The 22,060-nt window shown below is 39.9% G+C and overlaps 1 pseudogene; it reads left to right on the plus strand.

Moving 5' to 3' along the window:
• The first annotated feature begins 10,617 nt into the window (after positions 1 to 10,617).
• On the plus strand, positions 10,618 to 16,487 carry LOC101093341 (annotated as a pseudogene).
• The last annotated feature ends 5,573 nt before the right edge of the window (positions 16,488 to 22,060 follow it).

The following is a 22,060-nucleotide window of genomic DNA, read 5'->3' on the forward strand; positions in this document are numbered from 1 at the left end:
GCCAGCCATCTCCCTCCGGACCAACTCCACCCTGTTTCCAGTTCTTTGGCACTACTAACCATAAAGCAATCGATGTCACTGCACATACAGCACGGAGGCTGGGTTCCTTCCTGCAACTGGAACTGGGAACGAGAGGCTTTTTCCCCAGTGTGACTAACTCCTTGGAGGCCCAGTTTACACAAACACATAATGAGAATCACAACAGCTGCCTACTTCCTTTACACACTATGTAAGGAAGGTCTGAGTCAGCATGTAAAAATGATGTGGTGGTCCTAGAATCAGGAGGGCCCTTGATTAAAAAAAAAAAAAAAATCCCACTTGATCCAAGCTGCAGCCTGTCAAAGCCACCTGCTTTTGTCTGTTTGCACGATCTAATATAAAATTTGTATACTTGTCATATGCTCCCCCCTTCTTGAACATTTTTTTCCAGTAGGCATAACTGCTTTTTCAATAGACAATTCACCCTTTCAGTGATTGGTGTTTAGTTTACAAAGTTCCATAGCAAGTGCTACTCCAAGGTAGTGCCGGAGTTCTGAGAGCTGGAATAAAGTGTGTGCGTGCGTGTGTGTGTGTGTGTGAGAAGGAGACAGGGCGGGGAGGGGGAGAAAGAGAGAGAGAGAGAGAGAGAGAGAGAGAGAGAGAGAGAGAGAGAGAGAGAGGAAGAAAAGGAGGGAGAGCACTCAGTAAATTCGTTTAGTATGAAGTGACAGTCATCTGGTAATAATCACAAGAGTGCAGGCTTTGGAAACCACTCATGGTGAAGGAATATTCTATACATTTAACATTTTACCTGGTACTATAGTTATTTTTAATTATTCTACTAAAATATCTCATAATGTATAATACAACATCTCTCTCTTGGACACAAAAGGTCTTAAAAAATACATCCACGTTTATATCGTATTTTTTACTTACATCACACTTGTGCATGAAGCAGGAAAATGGTGACATGCAATGACTGTATGTTCCACATTTATCTGAGAGACTGCAGAGATGCATGTGACATTCTAGTTCAAGGGCTCAGAGTTGAGACCAGAGGTCTTTAAACTATGGTCTGTGATCCACTGGGTTATGAAACGAAGTCAAAGATCAAGATTGGCATTTTAAAAAATGAAATAGAATAGAATGCAAAATGTCAAGAGTGCCACACTCCAAATAATGATACTGTTTCATAAATCTTTTGTTTCAGAAATATAAATGTGCCTGTGTGCATGTGTCCTGGATCTCAATATTAAATGTTTAGCTATCAAAGACATTTGAAAGTCCCTTTTCTGGTGATACTTGTTCATGAGATTCATGGACAGTGACTGGTATTTGCTGTTTCGTGTAGTTGCGTCTGTGAGATACAAAGATGTGACCTGATGGGACTCTCTTCCCCCTTCTTCTCTTCTCCCCATCCTCTCTTCTAAGAACATAGTCTTTCATTAGACAGACGGAAAAGCCAAGAAGTTAATAGCATAACTACACATTGATGTTAAACCTCAAGAGGCAGTCAATGTTGGCAAGAAAAGTTTATTTGCTCTGAGAAGGCTCTTCTCTCAAGAATTAGGTAGGGAATGAAAGACCTCATCTTGTTCATCCAAGATGGGCAGGAACCCTGGGAGAGAAACACAGGTGGGTGACAGGTGTCCATTAGAACGTGATTTAACGGATAAAATTGTATTTTGCTCCATCTTCTGGGTTCAATGAACATCTTTCTTTCAGGTACTTCATGGATTCAATAAATATTTGAGCACTTTCTACGTGCCACCGTCTTCTCTCTGAGAATATGGCAATGATCAAGACAGGCACAAGTCCCTGCACTTAAGAAATGAACACTCTAGGAGGGTGGGGGGGGGGAAGAGAGACAGATATTAAACAAAGGACTACAGCATGCAGAATGTCAGATGGTGGTACACACTTGGAGAAAATGAAGTAGGTAAAGAGATACGTCTGTGTAGTGTGGGGACTGGAGCTGAGGGTTGCAATTTTATAGAGAATGGCCAGGGAAGAGAAAGTGACAGGCAATTAAAGACTTGAAGAAAAATGGGGAAGCAAGCCATCCAGGTATCAGGGTAAGAACATTCCAGGTTGGCATGTGCCTGTTGTGCTGGAGAGCCACAGCTAGCCTGAGTGACTGAGCCGAGGGTAGGAGGTGAGGTTCGAGGCGCACGGTGGTTGGTGGAAGGCGTCTATATATACCAGAGCCTATATATATGTCTATATATACCAGAGCCCGAGGGCTATGGTAGAGACGTTGGGTTTTGCTCTGAATGAGATGAGATGTCACAACAGGATGTTGAACCGAAGGTGACCTGATGATATTTACATTTTAAGAGGGTCACCCTGTCTCCTGTGCCCCAGGAAGTACCTATGTGTTCTCCCAGATGTGTAGGTGTAACTCAGGGATAATACAGACCATTACAGATATATGTGAAACACAACTGAAGCAGAAGGAAAATGCCCAGGTAGATTACAAATCAAGGTCCACTGTTTCCTTCGTTCTGTTAACTTAGTGATGAACCAAGCCAGACACAGGAAGTTTGGGCTCTTGGGTTCTTAGTTTCGATGGAGGATCAGGCCAGGTGTCTTAATCACACTCCACCGTGGGGAAACTGATTCCGTGGGGAAACTGGATTCCATGAAGTGTATTTGGCATCAACAGCCCCTGTTTCCCTCAATTTCAAGCTCTCTGCAGTGTGTTCTTATCTTTGTTTGTTCATTTTCTGAAGGTAGGCATCAGGTCATGTAGCCAAAGAACACAAGGTCCCTCCTTCTGCACTACTTTCAATGGTCAACCTAAGAGCCAAACTATGCTGTTCTGTTGTGAACTCACCTGCCTGATGTGGCCATGCCATACCACGGTTTCTGTGGCTGGTCCTCCTGGGGGAGGTAAGATTCCTTTTGTCTGCCTCTTCCCTTGGTGGAAAAGAAAACAAAAACTACCCCAAAGAACTCAGCAGTGCTCCCTTGCACAACTTTGGAGGCTGAGAAGGGATCACAGTGTTTCTATTGCTGTATCACAGGCTCCTCTGTACCATGCCCTGTTATATGGATTGGTGGGATGGAGGGCCCAGACAAACACCCCAAATGCAGCACCCCTCCCCCACTGCTTCATGGAGGAGGGCAAGATCAGCCCCAAGTTACTTCAAGGGCAGCTGCTCTGTTAGGTTTTCTGTGACTCTGACATATGTGCTTTTGTTCCTGTTCTGCAGACATTCTGACCTAGAAGCACAGAGATTGTCTTCTCTTCTACTCCAGCCTCACAGGGCTGGGTCTCAGCCTCTCAGAGCGTAAGCACATTGTCAGGGAATGTTGGTGGCTGGCCCAGGTCCAGACCGCTGGGTTATAGAAGTTATTACAATTAAATCAATTGCTCACAAAATTGGAAGTGTTTTGACCATAAACATTGGTACCTATAAATAGCACATTAACTTTCCTACCTTGGAAAAGGGTAAGTTGTAAACTGTCTTCAGAGAGGCCTTTGTAAAACCTCGCTGACCTGCCACTTTCAGATACCTGGACCTTTTAGGCCAGCAGATTATCAGAGTTTCCCAGGAGGCAGATGGTATGGAATCCTGGTTCCAGTGAATGGGATTTTGTGTAATGGTGAACGCTAAAAAAAAATAAAAAGTAAACTCTCATGGCTTTCAGAAAATCTGTAGTACAGAAATTCAGATGCCCTTTCCTATTATATTAACTGGCTACAACACAAGTTGAGGTTGCTGTATATTATAAAACACTGAAGGATTTTTATTCCTTCCTCTCCTCCTGCCATAATTGTTTTTGCTTTCCTCCCTTGTAGCAAAATGGGTCTGGGGTGAGCAGTTCCTCAACAACTAACTAAGTGAACATGGATTACTTATTTTTAAAATATTTTTCGAGTTTTTAATATTTGATTTTTTGAATCAGCATTCTTCAAAAGTCTTTTCTTAACACCTAAGAAAGTATCTACCTGTCTCCTAGACCTGAGAGCTCTTAATATTTTGCTATATTTGCTTCAGATAAATTTTTTCCCAAAGAAATAACACATAAACATAGGGGTGCCTGGGTGGGTCAGTTGGTTGAGCAACCAAATCTTGATATCAGCTCAGTCATGAGCTCGTGGTTCATTAGTTCAAGCCCCACATTGGACTCTGCTCTGACAGTGCAGAGCCTGCTTAAAATTCTCCCTCTGTCCCACTCTCTCTCTCTAAATAAATAAAAAACCATGTAAAACAAATTTAAAAATTAAAAATTAAAACAAGAAACCTTTAAGTAAAACATTATAGATTTCATGGAAACTTCTTTCATACTCTTCTCCCTTAGAAATGCACTGAAGCAGATTATTCTTCTCATCTGTTTTCATCTTTTACTACATTCTGTGTGACAATAAGCAACATACTGTTTTAAACTTTATTAAGGGATATTTTAAACTTAAAATTAGGTGGAATAGTATATAAAGCCCATTTGTTTTTTTTTTTAAATATCTGGGTGAACGCTGTTGTTTAATATAGTGGAAGTTCTCGCATCAGCAATCAGACAACAAAGGGAAATCAAAGTCATAAAAATTAGCAAAGATGAAGTCAAGCTTTCACTTTTTGCAGATGACATGTTACCATACATGGAAAACCGGATAGACTCCACCAAAAGTCTGCTAGAACTGATACATGAATTCAGCAAGTCACAGGATAAAAATTAATGTACAGAAATCAGTTGCATTTTTACACACTAATAATGAAGCAACACAAAGACAAATAAAGAAACTGATCCCATTCACAATTGCACCAAGAATCATAAAATACCTAGGAATAAACCTAGCCAAAGATGTAAAAGATCTGTATGCTGAAAACTATAGAAAGCTTATGAAGGCAATTGAAGAAGATACAAAGAAATGGAAAAACATTCCGTGCTCATGGATTAGAAGAATAAATATTGTTAAAATGTCAATACTATGCAAAGCAATCTACACATTCAATGCAATGCCAATCAAAATTGCACCAGCATTCTTCTCAAAGCTAGAACAAGCAATCCTAAAATTTATATGGAACCACAAAAGACCCCTAATAGCCAAGGTAATATTGAAGAAGAAAATCAAAGCAGGAGGCATCACAATCCCAGACTTTAGCCTCCACTACAAAGCTGTAATCATCAAGACAGTATGGTATTGGCACAAAAACAGACACATAGACCAATGGAATGGAATAGAGAACCCAGAATTGGACCCACAAATGTATGGCCAAGTAATCTTTGACAAAGCAGGAAAGAGTATCCAATGGAAAAAAGACAGTCTTTTTAATAAATGGTGCTAGGAGAACTGGACAGCAACATTCCGAAGAATGAAACTAGACCACTTTATTACAACATTCACAGAAATAAACTCAAAATGGATGAAGGACCTGAATCTGAGACAGGAAACCATCAAAACCTTAGAGGAGAAAGCAGGAAAAAAGCCTCTCTGACCTCAGCCGCAGCAATTTCTTACTGGACACATCTCCAAAGGCAAGGGAATTAAAAGCAAAAATGAACTACTGGGACCTCATCAAGACAAAAAGCTTCTGCACTGCAAAGGAAACAGTCAACAAAACTAAAAGGCAACCAACGGAATGGGAAAAGATATTTGCAAATGACCTATCAGACAAAGGGCTAGTATCCAAAATCTATAAAGAACTCACCAAACTCCACACCCATAAAACAAATAATCCAGTGAAGAAATGGGCAGAAGACATGAATAGACACTTCTCTAAAGAAGACATCCAGATGGCCAACAGGCACATGAAAAGATGCTCAACGTCACTCTTCATCAGGGAAATACAAATCAAAACCACACTGAGATATCACCACACACCAGTCAGAGTGGCTAAAATGAACAAATCAGGAGACTATAGATGCTTGGGAGGATGTGGAGAAACGGGAACCCTCTTGCACTGTTGGTGGGAATGCAAACTGGTGCAGCCTCTCTGGAAAACAGTGTGGAGGTTCCTCAAAAAATTAAAAATAGATCTACCCTATCACCCAGCAATAGCACTGCTAGGAATTGACCCAAGGGATACAGGAGTGCTGATGCATAGGGGCACTTGTACCCCAATGTTTATAGCCGCACTTTCAACAATAGCCAAATTATGGAAAGAGCCTAAATGTCCATCAACTGATGCATGGATAAAGAAGTTGTGGTTTATATATACAATGGAATACTACTTGGCAATGAGAAAGAATGAAATATGGCCTTTTGTAGCAACGTGGATGGAACTGGAGAGTGTTATGCTAAGTGAAATGAGTCATACAGAGACAGACAGATACCATATGTTTTTCACTCTCATGTGGATCCTGAGAAACTTAACAGAAGACCATGGGGGAGGGGGAGGGGGAAAAAAAAGGTAGAGAGGCAGGGAGGCAAACCATAAGAGACTCTTAAAAACTGAGAATAAACTGAGGGTTGATGTGGGTGGGGGAGAGGGGAAAGTGGGTGATGAGCATTGAGGAGGGCACCTGTTGGGATGAGCACTGGGTGTTGTATGGAAACCAATTTGACAATAAATTTCATATTTAAAAAAAACCCAGGTGAATGGTATCACCTTCCACGTATCCTCTTGCAACTTGATTTACACTCATCATCATATTTCTTTTTTTAAGAAATTTTAAAAAATATTTATTTACATTTTTTAATGTTTATTTATTTTTGAGAGAGAGAGAAACAGAATGTGAGCAGGGGAGGGGCAGAGTGAGAGGGAGACACAATATCTGAAGCAGGCTCCAGGTTCAGAGCTGTTGGCACAGAGCCCAACACGGGGCTCAAACCCACAAACTGTGATATCATGACTGAGCCGAAGCTGGACGCATAACCGGCTGAGCCACCCAGGAGCCCCTAGGAAATTAAAAAATTGAAAACTACTGCCTGATTTGGTGGTGGTGGGGGGAAGGAAGGGACAAAAACTCTATAGAGAAAAAGTAATTCATCAAAACGTAGCCAGTATATGCATTTTTTATATTAAATATAATTTATTGTCAAACTGGTTCCCATACAACACCCAGTGCTCATCCCAACAGGTGCCCTCCTCAGTGCCCATCACCCACTTTCCCCTCTCCCTCACCCCCCATTCACCTTCAGTTTGTTCTCAGTATTTAAGAGTCTCTTATGGTTTACCTCCCTCCCTCTCTCTAACTTTTTTTTTCCCTTTCCTCTCCCCCATGGTCTTCTGTTAAGTTTCTCAGGATCCACATACATCATCATATTTCTGAAGTGGATCTGGGTTGATACGTGTAGATACATTCCATTCATTTTAACTATTCTGGAGTACTCCATGATAGGCATGGCTACAACTTAATCTTCTGAAGGTGGAGTTTTAGGTGCTTTCTCATTTTTTCCAAAAGGCTGCAGTGGGGATCCTTGTTGACATGCACTAAGGTTTCTTTTCTTTTTTTTTTTTTTTTTAGAAGTGGAATCACAGAATTAAGTGGTATTCATGCTTTGAATTTTACTAGGTTTTGACCAACTGGCTTTCCAAATGGTTTTATCAAATTACACTCAACACAAAGAACCTATGGGTGTGTTTCCCCACATCTTCACCAATATTTATTGTTAGAGTTCAACATTTTACCTATCTTGGTGACTGTGAAATGGTATTTCTGTGGCTTTAAGTTGTACTTCTTGGATACCAGTGAAGTTGAGCATTTTTTCAGGACTCTTCTTCTAGGATATACCTGAACATGTCATTGACCATATTTTATTGGAGTGTTTATCTGTTTCTTGTTAATTTGACTAGATTCTAATAATGAATGTGCACTTTGTTTAGACACTATGCAAGGGGCTGGGGATACAAAGTAAATGAGACACAGTGTCTATCCTAGATGACTTCTCAATTTAGTGGGGAAGGATGGTGCACCTATGAATACATATACCATAAAGACAGGCTCTGAGGGCTACAGGAGCACAGAAGAGAGAGGTATAGTTGTCAAGAGCCTCTTAATTGAAAGTTACAGGAACCCAATTCAAACCAGCTTATCCAAGGAGAAAATTTATTGGCTCATGTCAACGAAAATTTATTGGCTCATGTCCAGCATGGCTAGATCTAGGGATCATACAGAGCCTTCTGGATTCTCTATCTATTCACCTCTCATCTTTGCTTCTCTTTGTGTGTTAGACTGAGTCTTTCAATGCAAACAGGCTCTCTTTAGTGACTGTGTTGGGAGTTTGAGGGGTGGAGTCAGAAAAATGGCAGCTGATATTACATGGACTAATTGCTTACATTTTATTGAGGGGAAGGGAGAGACACAGAGAGACAGAGAGACAGAGACAGAGAGGGAGAGAGATTGGTTAATTAAGCTGTCTTATACCAGTTTGGAAAATTCATGGAAAGGATGAATTCATGGAAAAATAGCGGGTACTGTGAGTGGCCCAATCCAGTGACAGCACAACCTTGCATGAGGGAGAACAGGAGTATGGGTGCATGTATGTTTATGGGAGCAGGCACTATCATTTCCAGACCCACCCAGGAGAACTCCATGGTAGGGGAGGAGTTGTTCATCAGAAGAATACTGAACAGACAAAAGCAAGGCATGTGCATGACAGAGGGACATTAGGAAAAGCCTCTAAGAGAGGTACTTTTTTGGCCCCATCTACAGCCCAGTGGGATACAGATGCAATAACAATGGACACTGGACTGATGGTGTCAGTTCCAATGCTGATACTTACAAGCTGTGTGATCGCCTAAACACTAACCATTCTGGGCCTGTTTCTTCATCTGTCAAATCAGGACGGTTCTATCAACTTTCTAGGGCTGTGGTAATGATAAATGTTATAACCATTCACATATTTTTGCTGTCCTCGGATTTTGCTGAATAGAGTTGCTCCAAAAAAATAGGACATTGGCAGCTGACTTCATTATATAGAGATCTTTGTTGTGCTCGAGTATAAGGCTTTTTTCTTGTGTATTAAATATTAAATCATCGGTGCTAAGAACAATAGTGAGTGAAAATACTCCCACCATATAATGTATATTTAATTATTATTTCATTTTTGATACATTTTCATCGAGGTCTTTTTGTAGTGGTAGTCAATCCTTTTAATACATATTCATCTTCATTTGAGAGCAAGAGCGGATTCATTGGTTTCCAATACTGTATTTTTAAAAGGGCATATTTTTAAGCACCAGTGATTTTCTTTAAAAGTCTCTTTTGAGCTTCCAGAACATTGTTATTTTCAATTGGAATTACAGAACATTTCTGACATGTTTCAAACAATTTCACCAAACAAGGATGCAAACGCATGTACTACATTAAGGAAAAATACAAATGGGAACAGGCCTTTCTGAACAACAGGTAATGATATTTCAAGGACGATGCAGAACCATTCATTTCCAATACTCTCATTACCATTCCCAGCAACAGGCATATACGTCTCGCAATTCCTGTGTAGTTCTGTTAATCTCTCTACACAATATTCAATTTTCTTACAACGATTCAGCTGATTTATTATTTCTCTCTTGCGTTTTAACTGCTAAAGATGCAATGTAACCCCATAAATTTGCTTCAGTCTCTTAGCTTCGATACCCAAGGTCATTAATACCTCCAAAATATCCTTTGCTTACCTCACTCCTTTAAATGTGCTCTTTCTTGCCCAATGAGCTGTTACATAATTACATGGTACCAGTAACAATATCATCTTGTTTTTATAGTTTTATGATTAAGGATATAAAAATGAACTGAATTGAAGAAAATGTTAAAAGATATTTGCAAAATATAAGAGATTGCTACCATAGTTTATCACATATAAATGATATAGCATGTATACATTTAAAATTGAATTTTCTTAGTATATAGTTTAAAAATGTGTTCAAGTAAAATGTGCAATATTAATGTTTGACCTGATGGTTCTATATACATGGAATATGTCTTTCTTAGTGAAGGGTTAAAATAATTATGAAACATTTATTTCTTCCCCAATTATAACCAGTTGTTTTCTATTAAATACTTTCATCTATAGTGCTTGAGAAAAAATTTTAAGTGGGACCAGCTCCCACACCATACAATTTTCAACTTGCTTACAGCTCAAAATATGTTGGGGAGCAGTTACGGTAACCAACTGTCCCAGTTTTTTCAGTACTGAGGGGGTTCTAGGAGTGTCGCGCTTTCAGGGGTAAATCCAGAAAAATCTCAGGCAAATTGGGAAGAGTTGGTCTCCCTATTAGTAGTTTGGTCTCAATTCTCCATCCCTATCTCTCTGCATCCACATTTTTGCCATGACCTTACTGTGGACAAAGAACCCTTTCTTGCCCCTTGACTCTGGGCTTGGCCATGTGACTTGTCTGGGCAAAAATATATGGGTAGTAGTGACAGGGCCTCATCCAAGGTTTCAAAGGCCCAATGTGTTTCTGGTTTCTCTCTGTGTCTCTGCAATAGGCCCTAACTAGCTCACTGGCCCAAGAAGGATGAGAGACTAAGCACTGAATGAGTCCAGCTGACACATGGACCAGAAACAAGAAGCAGAGTTGCCCAGACAAACCCAGCCAAGACCAGGAGAATCCCAAGCAACCAGCACATGCAGGAGTAAAACATGCTTACTTTTATAATGCCACTGAGATTTTATGGTTACTTGCAACAAAAGCTAATTGATACAGGTGGCAACACATATTCATTCAATAAGTATTAATTGTCCTCCTATGTACCAGGCACTGGGGATTCAATGACTAGCAAGATAGGCAGAATTCTTATTCTCATGGAACTTGTAGACCATTGCAGTGGTCCTCTGAGGCCCTTTCAGGAAGGTCTGCAAGGTCAAAATGATTTTCATAATCATACCAAAACACGATCTGCTTTTTCTCCTTTTTCACTGTGTTGACCATTTGCACTGATGATACAAAGACAATGGTGGGTACAGCTGATGGTACCTTAACACGAACCAAGGCAGAGGACCAAGCTGAGGATACAGTTATTGTATTCACCCCCATTAGGCCACTTACAGTTAAAAAAAATTAACAGTTTCACTTATGAATGTTCTTGATGAGGCAGTAAAACTTATTGATTCAACTAAATCTCCACCCTTGAGATGAATACCTTTTTCAGAGTGTGACACCACAGAAATACACATAAAGCACTTCTCCTAGATACTAACATGATGTAGTAGTCAATCAGTGGTTGAAAACTGGTTACTCATTTAGATGGAAAAGCCAAATCCCTACCTTGCAACATACCCCAAAACAGGACCAATTGTCCTTGAAGATTTAAATACAACAATAAAACAATACCAGAAGAAAACGTACAAAGATATATTTTTATAGCTCTGACTCAGGACACTTATTTCTCAGCAATACACAAAGGTCAGAAAACACAGGGGACTTCAGTTTTGCCTTTATATATTTTAGCACTGTTTTAATTTCTACGAGAATTTTTAATAATAAAAATAATAAAATTAACCCTATGAAGTAAAGAAAACAAGTCGATGTCAGCATTTTTCTTAACAAATTATAACAGGTTTCACTGATGTCATATGAAGAAGGAGCAAATCTTAAACACAATTCCTAAACAACTGATCACAGTTTAATGGTGAATCTCATCGGAAAATGAGTATAGGCAATCTGAGACTCTTCACACTGTCTGTTGTTCAAAGCCAGCATTGGATCCCCTTGAGAGTAATGGCCCATTATGTAAACTATATAATTTCCCTAATATTTCAGAGGGCTAGGATTTTTTAAAGTCCATGACAGTTTATTAAAACCAAAATCAGAGAGAGTAAACACAATCTCACAATGTTCTGGTTGCAACAGTCAATTGTTAACAGCTACCCTTAATATCTTTCAGGCCTGAAGTGTCTTATTCCTGGATTATGGCGCCAAACCCTATGGTTTCCAATTAATTCTTATTAAAGAACCATGCAAAGATTGCTTTTTAAGTGGTAGCCCACAAAAATGGGAAGGATATGAGTCAGGTTCTTAGGTCTTCACAGGGCCTCTGTTAGCACACTCCATGCGCCATTATCGGAATTAGCAAAAGACATCCCTCCCGGCAGACAAATTAGAAAAAGACTCTTCCTCTAGATGGAAGAATTAGAAAAAGACACTCCTTCCAATCGAGCATTAGCTAGATTTCCATGTCCCTTAGCTCCTGTGGCTGAAAGCCTTTTGGGACGGTACAGCCTGGCCAGCTGTGTGCTATGGCCCCGCATCTTCACAGCATAAACTCTGGTTCTGGCTGTCTGGTCACAGAATTAAGCTTTAATGAAGCAATAATAGAGAATATGCATACATGTTGTACAATTCCTTCTTGAGTTACTTGGGACACAAGGCTCATTTGGACATGTAGTTTGAGACAGAATGCTAAAGGGACATAATCTTAAAGCTTGATCTTGTATTATGTGCAAGTGGGGATCAGCAAATAAGGGTTCCTGGGCCAAATGTGGCCCACCACCAGTTTTTGTAAATAAAGGTTTACTGGAACATACCCACATTCATCCACGTACTGTCTATGACTACTTTCACTCAACAGTGGCACAGTTGTGTAGTTGGAAGAGAGACGGCATAGCTCACAAAGCTTAAAATATTAACTACCTGGGCCTTTAGAGGAAAAATTTGCCAGTCTCAGTATGAGATCACCAAATGGCACGATCTCCATCATACTATGTCAGCCTTTGTCTAAATGTCTTCAGTGAATTACAATTCAATGTTAGTCCCCCAGCATGTAAAAATGGTTCCTGTAATAAATATCCATGTCTACCAAATTTCTACATATGAAAAACATATTTTCAAATGATGATAATTTAGCCTTTCTGCCCGTGGATGCCACCAAGGAAGCGTCATTAAAGTCTCCCTCCCCCACCAGCATGTCTAAGCCAGAGTCCCCCAAAGAGCCTGAACAGCTGCAAAAGCTCTTCCTTGGAAGTTCGAGCTTTGAAACAACTGATGAGAGTCTGAGGGGCCGTTCTGAGCAATGGGGAACGCTCACGGACTGTGTGGTAATGAGAGATCTGGGTTGGTTCTGTAAGCCACTGTGGAAGAGGTGGATGCAGCCATGAATGCAAGGCCACACAAGGTGGATGGGAGAGATGTGGAACCAGAGGGCTGCCTCAGGTAAGGATTCTCAAAGGCCTGTTTGCCCACTTAACTGTGAAAAATATTTCTGTTGGTGGCATTAAAGAAGACACCAAAGAACATCATCTGAGAGATTATTTTGAACAGTATGGGGAAATTGAAGTGGTTGAAATTAGGACTGAGGCAGTGGCAAGAAGAGAGGTTTTGCTTTTGTAACATTTGATGACCATGACTGTACACAAGAATGCCATTCAGAAATACCAGATTGTCCTGAAAGGCTCCACCAAAAAAACTGACAGAACTGATAGATGAATTCAGCAAAGTCGCAGGATATAAAATCAACATAAAGAAATTGATTGCATCTCTATACACCAATAATGAAACAGCAGAAAGAGAAATCAAGGAATCAATCCCATCTACAATTGCACAAAAAACCATAAAATACATAAGGAATAAAGCTAACTAAAGAAATAAAAGATCTGTATGCTGAAAACTATAGAAAGCTTATGAAAGAAAGTGAAGAAGACACACAGAAATGGAAAAACAGTCCATGCTCGTGGATTGGAAGAAAAAACATTGCTAAAATGTCAATACTTCCCAAAGCAATCTACACATTCAGTATAATCTCTATCAAAATAGCACCAGCATTCTTTACAGAGCTAGAACCAATAGTTTTAAATTTTGTTCGGGACCAGAAAAGACCCTGAATAGCCAAAGCAATCCTGAAAAAGAAAACCAAAGCTGGAGGCATCACAATTCCAGACTTCAAGCTATGTTACAAAGCTGTAATCAACAAGACAGTATGGTACTAGCACAAAAACAGACACAAACATCAGTGGAACAGAAGAGAGAACCCAGAAATAGACCCACAAATGTATGGCCAACCAGTCTTAAAGGAAGAAAGAGCATCCAATGGAAAGAACACAGTCTTTTCAGCAAATGATGCTGGGAAAACAGGCTGGCGACATGTGGAAGAATGAACCTGGACCACTTTCTCACACCATACACAAAAATAAACTCAAAATGGATGCAAGAGCTAAATGTGAGACAGCAAACTATCAAACTACTAGAGGAGAACACAGGCAACAACCTCTTTGACCTTGGCCACAGCAACTTACCAGACATGTCTCCAGAGGCAAGGGAAATAAAAGTAAAAATGAACCAATGTTGACCTTGTGAAGAAAAAAGCTTCTGTACAGAGAAGGAAACAATCGACAAAACTAAGTGCAATCTGCAGAATAGGAAAATATATTTGCAAATGACATACTGGATAAAGGGTTACTATGTAAAACCTATAAAGAAATTAGCAAACTCAACACTCAACAAACAAATAATCCAGTGGAGAAATGGGTAAAAGACACAAACAGACACTTTTCCAAAGAAGGCATCCAGATGGCTAACAGACACATGAAAAGATGCTCAACATCACTCATCCTCAGGAAAATCCAAATCAAAACCACAAAAAGATACCACCTCACAACTGTCAGAATGGCTAAAAGTAACAACTCAGGAAACAACAGATGTTGGTGAGGATGGAGAGAAAGGGGAACACTTTTGCACTGCTGGTGGGAATGCAAACTGGTGTAGCCACTCTGGAAAACAGTATGGAGGTTCCTCAAAAAAATTAAAAATAGATAAATATTAGGTATTTATCCAAAGGATACAAATGCTGATTTGAAGGGGCACATGCACCCTACTGTTTATAACAGCATTGTCCACAATAGCCATATTATGGGAAGAACCCAAATGCCCATCAACTGATGAATAGGTAAAGAAGATGTGGTTTATATTTACACAATGAAATATTACTCAGTGATCAAAAAGAATGAAATCTAGCCATTTGCGACAACATGGATGAAACTAGAGTGTATTATGCTAAGTGAAATAAGACAGAGAAGATAAATATCATATGATCTCATTCATATGTGGTATTTAAGAAACAAAACAGATGAACATAGGAGAAGCGAAGGAAAAATAAGATAAAAACAGAAGGAGGCAAACCATAAGAGACTCAAATACAGAGAATCAACTAAAGGTTACTAAAGGGGGTGCTGGGTGGCAGGATGGGCTGTATGGGTGATGGGCATTAAGGAGGGCACTTGTTGGGATGAGCACTGGGTATTATATGTAAGTGATGAATCACTAAATTCTACTCCTGAAACTATTATTACACTATATGTTAACTAACTTGGATTTAAATCAAATTAAAAACAACAACAACAACAACAACACCCTAAAATACCAGATTGTAAATGGCCACAAGTATGACATAAGGAAAGCCCTATCTAAGCAACAGATAGCTAGTGCTCCATCCAGCCAAAGAGGTCAGAGTGGTTCTGGAAACTTTGGTGGTGGTCGTGGAGGTGGTTTTGGTGGGAATGACAACCTTGGTCATGGAGGAAATTTCAGTGGGCAAGGTGGCTTTGGCAGCAGTTGAGTTGGTGGTGGATATGGCAACAACACGGACAGCTATGATCGATTTGGTACCGATGGAAGCAACTTTGGAGGTGGTGGAAGCTAATAATGACTTTGGCGATTATAGCAATCACTCTTCAAATTCTGGACCCATGAGAGGAGGAAATTTTGGAGGCAGAAGCCCTGGCCCCTATGGTGACAGAGGCCAATACTTTGCCAAGCCATGTAACCAGGTGGCTATGCGGTTCCAGGAGCAGCAGTAGCTATGGAAGCGGTAGAAGGTTTTAATTACTGTCAGGAAACAAAGCTTAGCAGGAGAGAAGAGCCAGAGAAGTGACAGGGAAGCTAACAGGTTACAACACTTTTGTGAACTCAGCCAAGCACAGTGGGGGCAGGACCTAATTGCTACAAAGAAGACATGTTTTAGACAATACTCATGTTCATGGGCAGAAAACTCAAGGACTGTATTCACGACTAATTGTACAACAGGTTATTTGAGTTTCCATTCTGTGAAAAGTGTAAAGCATTCCAACAAAGCGTTTTAGTATAGATTTTTTTTTCACTCATGCTGTTGATTGCTAGATGGAATAGTCTGATCACAACACTATGTCTTTTTATAAATCAATCAATCAATCAATAAAATTAGCCTCAAATGCAGTTCAGCTTCAAGGATTCCATGAAACTAACTAGATTTCTACAAAACCAAAGATTAAGTAAGGCAATATTCATTTGATACCTAGCATTTCTCACTAAAGAACTCAGTTCAGAAACTCCTCCATCAGATCATGAAAGGAAAAAGACTGCCTTTGCAAATGAGCTCATTCTTTGACTTTTTAAGAGGAAAACAACCAATGTACTCTTCAATTTCCTCTCTTCCTTGGCTACTAGTACAGTCATAGCTTTGTTTAGGACTCACCTAAAGTAATTTCCTACGACTCCCATGCAACACCAGCTCTAAATGATTGTGTATTCTGCTTTCATTTGTCAATGTCTTATTTTGATATTACATTGACTCTATTCCTTTTTTGAAGGGAGGAAGTTTATAAATCATTCATCTTTGTCCAGTACTCTTTCTAACAACAGAATGGTATAGGGAAAGTACACGGGTTTGGTGTCAGCCAGACCAGGGTTCAAATCTTAGCTCTGCCCTTACTAGCACTGGGCCCTTAGACAATTTATTCAAGCTCTCGGAGCCTCAGTTTCTTCATGAATAAACCAATACAATAATAATTATCTTGCAAGGTTGCCAGGAGAATTAGAATGTTACGCACAGTAACTTTGAGATTATATTATACCATACATTCCTACTTAGTGTGTTTATAATGTTAAATATTTATTCATTTTTACTTAAAACATCTAGAATTTGAGAGAGCTCTGAAAGGGGATCACATACCCACTCACTTACTCCAGCATAATGTTAGAGAACTTTCTCACAGCATCTTTGACAATAAAATGATGTCAGCATCATATTAAAAATTATAAAAAATAAAACTATTCCTATTTAATAACCAATAATATTTGTAATTTTCTTTACAAATGTACTCTAGTGGTATCTTTGTTGTAAGATAATCAGAATCACCGAGAGGAGATCTTGAAATTCTATCCTCTGTATCATCATGTTTATGATCCTAAATTTATAGTTGGTAAATGGAATAAACCGATAATTCACTCAAAACATTTTTCTACATAACATTTAATAATTCATCTTGGAAATGACATTGTTTATAACATTACAGCCTCAATTTGCCACTGAATGTTCAAATTATATGGGAGCCAAGTCAAAATGCATCGCATACAAATCATAACAAAAATAACAACTATTATTTTGTCAAGAATTTTGATAGGAATTACCTGAAAAAATGACTACAACAACACACTCATGAGCTTTGTGGTACTTATTACTTCTTATCCTAAAAATAACAAAGAATTAAAATTAGAGACCAGCACAGATAGAAAAAGCAGGAAAAATGTGAAAGAAAAAGAGAACACACTTACCCGCTTCAAAAATCAGCTTTATTTGATTGCAAAAAGCTTTGGGATAAAATAAACCAATCTCAAGTTATTACATGAAAGCAAAATTTTCCTTTCATGGGGTCACACACTGACCTCACCAAAGAGGAGGGTGTGTTTGACCACCACTTGCTGCTTATCGATTTGAAATGTACAAGCGTATCAAACATTAACGTGCAGGTAGTTGGTCTCTTCTAACCAGATCTGTGGTTGGCACTAAATCAGAATAAGTCCTCAGACGAGAGGACAGGCCTGCTTGGGTGGTCCCTTGCAGAGGGGGCAAGATTCAGAATCCCACATGACCAAACCCATTCCTTGCTTTCAGACAGCCATATTCTGTCCCCATTCCAGGAATATATGGGGCCTCTGTCTTCTCCTTCAGTGCCTCAGCTTGGGCCTCTGGTGGGAATAAAACTTCTTCCTGAGGATGCAGAAGTACCCTCTAGGCCACAACCAGCTCCTGAGGTAGGCCTGCCAGCCTAAATCCAGGTCACCCAGGTACATTTGAATTTTAGATCAACAACCCATAATTTCTCAGTGTGAGTTTGGTCCACAAAGCATTGGGGATATACTTATGCTAAAAAATGTATTCATTGTTGGTCTGAAATTTAAATTAAACTGGGCATCTTGTATTTATATGTTTTAGAAAAATCAGCACACCCCTGTTGGAAGGGACACTTTTAGGTGATAACATAGTCATTCTGGCAGCAGTGGGGGTGGGGGGGACCAAAAAACCAGTACTAAAGCAAAACCCAATGACTGAAACAACATGAAACAGAACTTCGAGAGTAGTAAGAAATTTCCTCTAGTATCAACACAAACATTCAGCAAAGGCTGAAATGGGTCCCTATGAAAATGACAAAAAACTGTGGTCCAGTTGGTTGCTTGGGAAAGGGGCAGGAGGTAAGAAAAATTCACATTGATCTATATATTCATTAAAAAAATTTTTAAAAATATTTATTTATTTTTGAGAGACAGAGACAGAGCACGAGCAGGGGAGGGGCAGAGAGAGAGGGAGACACAGAATCTAAAATAGGCTCCAGGCTCTGAGCTGTCAGCACAGAGCCTGACGTGGGGCTCGAACTCACGAATCAGGAGATCATGACCTGAGCCGAAGTTGGATGCTTAACTGACCCACCCAGGCACCACTATATATTCATTTTTTAAAAATATAATACCTTTATTTGAGCTATTACATTATAGCAAAGCTAGTTAATTTATCTCAGTGGCTTTATTCCATTCTGTCACATGGCTACCATCTTCTGGTGATTACCAAACAGGATTTCTTGTATTTGCACATTAGCAAACTTCCTTTTGCATAACCCTGTAAATCCAAGTCCCCCACAAGCTCTCTGCTGGTTGAGTGGCTAAGATGACTTGATCAGTGGTAATATTTTTTTTTAACTTTTATTCAGTTTTTGGAGAGACTGAGAGAGAGTGAGCCGGGCGTGAGGCAGAGAGACATGCACACATAGAATCAGAAGGAGGCTCCAGGCTCCGAGATGTCAGCATAGAGCCCAGTGTGGGGCTCTAACTCAAGGAACCATGAGATCATGACCTGAGCCGATGTCGGCTGCTTAACCAACTGAACCACCCAGGTGCCCCAATGGAGATAACGTTTTGAGCATCGTGTTTGTCAAGTGCTTTTCATGCACCACTCTACAAGATGGGTAGTAATATTTCCATCTCACAAGGGAAAACTAAGACCCAGAGAGAAGAGAGGCTTGGCCCCGGGGTGGGGGTGGGGGTTTGGCAATGAAGGCAGAACTGGTCTTTATGTCCCAGAGAAATCTCGCCCTATGGTTTTCTGTGCTACCTCTTCCTTTCTTCTCTAAAGCCCTACAGAGGGATCTGCTCCTCAACAAGCGAATTTTGCCCAATATTTGCAGATGGCCCAGAGATGAAAGTGCGATTCCCAGTGGGGCAGGTGAACATGTAGGGGATCACAGTTGGGACTTGGGTGTGTCTTGCTATTCTTGTTCCCATTCTGCGTTCATTCATCAGTCAGTACTCAATGCTCATCCCCACATACTCAGTGCTTGAGGTCACACCCAATCAGATTTTGTGTTCTCCAGAGTTCTTTGTTCTTCCTTGGGGGATTTAGTGTTTATTTAAGGAGTGCTTCCTTATAAATGCAAAAACATCCTCAAATCTATCATCCATTGAAAAATTACCCACCACTGTAATGGAAAGCTTCCCTGGGCCACAATTTGTCTAATTGAATATTCAAAAGCCATTTAGAAGTGGGTTTTCTGGTCCACACTTTAAAGAGTCAGTCTAGACCCACTGTTTGTATACTTTTTTTGATTGGTTCACTCTGTTTTATTGTACTGAACTCATTTAAGTGCTTCTGTTTTATAATTGTGTGGGATTTGGGGGTAATTCGTTCAAAGGTGTACACCCTATAAATAAATTATTCTCCTTTTGCTGCTAATGTTTAACTGGTTCTATTGAAAGGGGAAAAAAAGAGAGAGAGCAAAAGACAGCTGAAGACATAGCTTTTGTTAAGGTGAGGAGAAAAAGTACACCCATTCTGCTTAGAAAAGACCTTTAAAAACCCATAGTGATTATACAAAAGGGAGCAAAAGCATTTTAGGGAGAAATGAAATAAATGGTAAACAATCATGCTTCCAACATAGAGAATGCGTCATTTCCTCGTTTAAAAAAAGAAGTTGGAAGTCAGAAAAACTGATGCTGGTTGTAAGAAGCAGAGCAGAGGCTGGACTTCTTTCCTGTATTTTGCAGTGTTCATAGACGCCATCCTGTTCAGTAGCTAGCCTTTGAAAAATAACCCTATGAATCAGCTTTTTAAAGTCTGAAAACTAAGTAGAGAGAGAGAAAGCTCAGGTCTATGTAATATGTACCTCAAGCAAATCTGCCTGAAACTTTGTTCATCTGGAGAATATTTACGAAATGCTTTCTTCTGATACCCAAGAACAAAGGCAGATTTCATATCCCTTTTATTTGGAAAGTTGTTTCCAATTGTAAATATCTGTGTGGAAAGAAGAATGGAATCAATATTCTTCATAAATCGTTTTATTTGATGGGTCTCCAATGTATGATTACCCTGGCATGAGGTTACGACAAAGGACATAAATGATATTTCTGATGAAGTTATATCCAAACATCTCACTGCACCAAATTTATGAGATTTACTTAAGCTAAAGGCAATTGGGAGAATTAGTATGCTTCTTTGCAGGGGGTAGGTCTGAGCTATTCCTAACAGTGGAGAAACAAAGAGAAATTGTGATCCATGATTTTCAGCAATGAGACCCCTTTTAGTTGACTCATCCAACGTGAAAATGAAATGAAACATCATCTATATTCTGCAGTCAAGAAGATAATTAATGAGCCACTCATTTCTAAATGAAGGCCCAAGGGAATAAAGCAACTGGCCTTGAATTTAAAAAGAGAAAAGTGGTTACATGTTTGAAAGAATACCAAGTCAAAATCACCCTATTAATGTTTGAATTTGAGCTCTTATTCGTTTTTAAATGAGCTGTAACCCTTGCTGAGTGCCTCCGTGGGTGCTACTTGTCAACTGCAATTACCATCTTTAGTAAAGTAGGGAGACACAGTAATACTTTTCCTTTTGGTGCCTTTGCTATAAGCTTTCCCCTAGACAAAGTCAGATGGACCTCGTCCATGTAGAAGCCTCTCAAATACATGCCACGGCTTCCAGGTGAATCTTTAGACCACCATTCCCCCTTATATTTCAGACAAACAAAAGCAGCCTGAAACAATGAAGAGATTTAGATAGAATGTCAACCTCACAGAATCAGACATCAAGCTTTGGATTCCTTAACCTATCGGTCTCAGGCACTGACCCGGATGATCGTTAACGATGACAACAGTTAACATTTATGGAGTACTAACTATGTACTGAGTACTTCACTCGAATCATCTTTGTTAAACCTTATCAGAAACCTTTATGGTAGGGACTCTTAAGATTCGGATTTCCCAGGGGTGGAAACTGAGTCTGAGTGAAAATTCCTTGCCCAAGATCACGTCTGAGGATTCAAGAGCCCAAGTTAAAACTCTGCTTCTGTCCAAAAAAAAATTAGAAAGAGAAAAAAACTAGAAAATACTCTGCTTTGAGACTGAATAATTTAGGTCTAATAATGTCACCAGCAAGACTCCCACTGACCACCCCCCTTCTTCTTCTTCACAGGAATGTTAGCCTTATCTTTTGTTATTATTATTAATTTATTTATTTTCAAGAGAGGGAGAGACGGAATCTCAGGCAGACTCCGTGCCCAGCGCACAGGCCAACATGAGACTCAGTATTAAGAACCGTGAGGGGCGCCTGGGTGGCGCAGTCGGTTAAGCGTCCGACTTCAGCCAGGTCACGATCTCGCGGTCCCTGAGTTCGAGCCCCGCGTCAGGCTCTGGGCTGATGGCTCGGAGCCTGGAGCCTGTTTCCGATTCTGTGTCTCCCTCTCTCTCTCTGCCCCTCCCCCGTTCATGCTCTGTCTCTCTCTGTTCCAAAAATAAAATAAAAAAAATAAATAAATTTAAGAACCGTGAGATATGGGGCATCTGGGTGGCTCAGTCAGTTGAGCGCCTGACTTCAGCTCAGGTCATGATCTCACAGTTTGTGAGTTCCAGCCCCATGTCAGGCTCTGTGCTGATGGCTCAGAGCCTGGAGCCTGCTT

The sequence above is a fragment of the Felis catus genome, chromosome A2, assembly GCF_018350175.1.
Source record: "Felis catus isolate Fca126 chromosome A2, F.catus_Fca126_mat1.0, whole genome shotgun sequence".
NCBI lineage: Eukaryota > Metazoa > Chordata > Mammalia > Carnivora > Felidae > Felis > Felis catus.